We start from the raw sequence: 4,690 nt of genomic DNA on the forward strand, positions 1-4,690 counted from the left end.
CAAAACCCTTATAAATTCATTGTAGTCGTCACAAGAGACTTTCAGAATACTTAAAATAGATATAATAATTACAGTTAGATTTAAGGATTAAATTATTAAATAAAAGGGACCTTTCAGGAGAATGAGATGGTCTGGAACAAGAAGCACCAGGTGGACAGTCAAACTGTGAACTCAATTCTGCAACAAGAAACAAAATATAGATTTAATGCTTTCACAATAATTCATTTCGATATAAAGCTATATTTCAAATTTCAATCGTGTACTAAACTACGATTTTTGCCGACGTTTCGTGAACATTTCAGTTCACTTTTTCAGGGCTAACCCGAAACTGAGGTATCAGGTTACGTTGTTCTTATGTATACTCTCTACGATACCTGTGATTGGCCAGAGCACCCACCGAGAGTACTGGCGAAACCTGCTTGGCCATACAAGTTTTTTTTGTTTGAATCCGGGAGGATGGAAAGCCAAATCGGATTGGTATTATATACAGTGTCTCTATTGATGTTGTTAAGGTGTTCAAAAATTTCTATGGCTTCTCGATGTTTTCTTAGAAATTTATTGTATGTATTTGCGATAGCTGTTGGTTTGTCAAATAGAATGTTATGTTCCGTTTCGATATAATGCTCAGCTATAGTGCTGATTGTATGTAATGGTTTAGCCTGACTTTACTCTCATGTTCCTTAATCCGTTGGCTCACCGCTCTCCCAGTTTCTCCAACATAGACTTTGCCACAAGAAGAAGGGATTTTATATACTCCTGGATCACTGAGGGGTGCCGTTTTGTGTTTGGGGAGAGAAATAAACACCATCCTACCCTACATCCAAGTTGTTACAGAAAGAAAATAGAAAGAATTCTCAACAAACACAACATCCCATATTTAAACAACCTACGAAAATAGGGCAACTGCTAAATAACACCAAAGACAAAAAGGACAAATAGCCCTGAAGAAGTGAACGATCAACCCAACAATCCAATTCAACAACGATTGGAACCCGAAATTTCTATTTTTATCAAGAAACAGAAGATTGAATTTTCCTTATGTATTCTTTTCTGGCATATTTATTTGTTCCAGCACATTTTCCTTTTACGGATAGAGGGATAACCTGACGTAATTTCTTTAACTGGAATCGCAGTATTATATGTAGCACGGTAAAGGGGGATTGTTATATTCTTCCCCCAGAGTTAATTTAAAATCCCAATTTCGAGGTTCCCGGACTTTCATTGATCAATTTTTAATTTTTCCAGAGCCTTATATAGTTTTGTTGAGATATAAAAAGAATATTACATCAATTTTTAACTAAGAAGATTATTTTTCTGCCAAAAGAGAAGAATTTTGTATAATAATTTTTTAATTTTCAATAAAATTCATACATTTTTAACCAAAAAAAGACAAACAGTTTCTACCAAATTAATTGAAATTTCAAATGAATAAGGACAATTTTTAACAAAATATATGAGCCTTCAAACTGATAGGTAAATTTTAACCTACAATATTGATTGTTTACCAAAAAAGAATAATTTTTAAAAAACACATAAATTTTCAGCTAAATTTTTAAATGTTTAACCAAATAAATGAATTATAAAAAAAACTAGCCCACTTTGCTGGCACATTCTCATCGAGCGCTACGTGCGCGTCTCGCTCCGGTAGCCAGTTTAAGCGCGGCTAGGGCCCGCGGTTATTGGTTCCCGCGATTCGGGTTCGATAAAATATTTATCTCGCGCTTCGCGCTCTTGTCTTGTATTTCTCCTATATTTGTGTGAAGATCTTTAAAAATTAAAAGATCAAAACATCGACAACTGTAATTCGGTGATTGTGATTTCCCTTTTGTTAAAGCTTCTTCGACTTCAAAGAACACATTCTTATCACATATCTCGTTCCTTTCACTAGATTTTCTTCAAAATTCGAACTTTTCTACATTCTGTTTAACACTATTCTGTTAATTGAAATGGAAGCTTCTATTATGTCCCCTAAGGGTTTACATTTTTCTTGCACCTTTTTCTCTATTCCATTACTCATTCCCCACACACTTACTTGGTGGTGGAAGGAGGACCTACAGTTTAAGGTGAGTTCCGAACCACCAAGAGCAACAGCTTTAAGTACTTAGAGAAAACCTTTTTCTCTAGAGATACCGGTCCGAAGGCTCTCCTGAGATAAACAACACCCTTGCTAGACTAGTGTATTATTTTATACCATTTCTTTAAAAAAAATCGTTATTAAATATATTTGATTACGACCTGTCTTGTTTTTTTCATCAAATTAATTTATTTACTTTCAATTTTATATTTTACGATTTGAACCAAAAATACGCATTCTAGCGTAAAGTGGTTTGAGGAAAATTTGTAGATAGAATTTTGGCGTCAAATGTTGTTAAATAAAATGTTAATGAATTTTGGTCGTTTTTCAAAAAAGGTAATTTTTTATTTTCAATTTTTTACAATTAAAACAAAAACTATGTTTTTATTAAAAAATCGTTTTATCCAATTCGCGAAAAAGAATTTTGTATTTTTCCTTATTTTTGGGTGATCAAAATTTGAATTTTTTAGTTTTCAATCAAATTCAAAAAGCCTTCATAAGAGTCATGTAGGGCCTTAAAAAACCTATAGTTTTTCTTTTCAAAACTTTTTTCAGTACCGGACGTTGTTTGGCTTGAGATATTAATTTCTGCTTGTTTCTTTAGTTTTTAAAATACTATTAATCTGACAATTTTCTTTTTATCGAAAAAAGTTATAAGCATAAATTGTTTGTCTTTTCAAATACTATGAATAGCCATGCATAGAATTTTCAATTATAAAAATAAATAATCTCAAAAGTGCTCAAACTGCACTAACTTTTTAAAATTCATCCAAAATATCTGGATACCGGAATTAAACTCCTGATTCTGACACTAAGAATCTGTAGCAAAAGCCAATTTAATAAAGTGATTTTTGCAAAATTGATCGTGCTCACACACAGCCATACATGATTACATACACACAGAAAGACAAGCAGGGATATTCGTAGAAACCTGTAACTAAAAAAGTGAATTTTCAACCAAAGCTGAAATAGAATTATTTTTAATTAAAAAATTTAATTTTTACCTGAAAAACGCATTTTGAACAAAACTGTTGAATTTGCAACCAGAGAAATTAATTTTCATACCCAAAATAAAAATTTTCTACCAAAGTAATTGAAATTTCAACCCGAAAGGGAAGACTTTTTATTAAATCACATAAGTTTTCAATGAAATGGTTATGTTTTCAATCAAAAAGATTGGTCCTGTACCATAAAAAATAAATTCTCAAAAAAATGTATGAATTTTTAACTAAAAAAATATTAATTTTCAACTAAAGATGGAATATTGATCAGAGTCTTGTTAACAGTTACATGCAATAAAAACGAACTTTTAACAAAACATATGTATTTTCATCTGAAGAGTTGTATTTTTAACTAAGAGGATTAATTTTCTATTAATAAAAGAACATTTTTTAACTAAATACATAAAATTTTACCCAAAAAAAATGTTCAACAAAACAGTCATGCCAAGATGATTTTTAATAAACCAAAATAGACTAAATTTAAATAATATGCTTGATTTTTTAATTAAATAGAAGAATATCCACTTAAAAAAGAATATTTTTCAACCAAATAGTAAATGTTTAAATTTTCAGTTTAAAAAATCAATTTAAAAAAACGAATTTTTAACCGAAAACATGAATATTCAAATAACACAGATTAATTTACAACCTAATTCTGGATTTTTTGACTAAAACAGTTTATTTCCATCCGAAAAAAGTAAATTTTTTAAAAGATTAGTTTAATCATTGTCTAAAATTTGTGGGTGAGGATTTTATAGCATGCTACCTTTCAGTTCGGAGCGTTCCGTATGGTACGATTCCCGTATTGATAGGAACACTTATCGAATTTAATTTTTTATAGCAAAAAATTTTGGATTCCAACGGAAAAAATTTAGATTATATGTGTACTCGTTTCAGAAAAACTCAAATTAAATTTGGAAGAAAAAGCAAATGGGATAGCATGCAGATTAAATCGCACACATTGTGATTTGCGTAAACTTTATAAAATATACTCAAAATTAGGGATTTGCTATATCATTATATTCACCAGTTGAATTGAGAAAAAACACCAAGGATGAGACGAAAATATTCCGAATCCTCATTTTTCTAATTAGACGAAAATCTGATTTATTGAACTATGTAAAAAATTTGGTTGACAACGTGGCTAATGAATATTCTCGTGTTCATTATATTTTATAGCCGTTATCTCTCATAGTCTTAGCGTTTAAGATTTTGCTTTAAAGATATTTACATTTCATTAAAGTTTTTACTACATTCGTTTAAACTGATATTAAATTTAAATCATCTTTTATGTTTAAGCGAAACTCATCGTTTATTATAAATTTTCTAATTAACTCAAATGAAGTCACTTTAATCGACTTCAACTATTAAAAATTATCAAGGGTGGGTCTAGAAATTTGTTCAGACGGGCGTTTAAGAATTTTCTTTACAAATTTTTGCGAAAGCAGGTGAAGCCCTAACACAACGCCAGGCCCTGATTTCTAATAATTTACAAGAACATTTCAAGTAGAATATACGAGGGTAGTTCAATAAGTCCTTAGAATGAAGTATAAAAACAATTTTTTTTGGGTAAATTTTTTTTTATTTATCAACATAATCTCCTTGGAGCTCTATA

The sequence above is a fragment of the Belonocnema kinseyi genome, chromosome 3 (assembly GCF_010883055.1).
Source record: "Belonocnema kinseyi isolate 2016_QV_RU_SX_M_011 chromosome 3, B_treatae_v1, whole genome shotgun sequence".
Lineage (NCBI taxonomy): Eukaryota > Metazoa > Arthropoda > Insecta > Hymenoptera > Cynipidae > Belonocnema > Belonocnema kinseyi.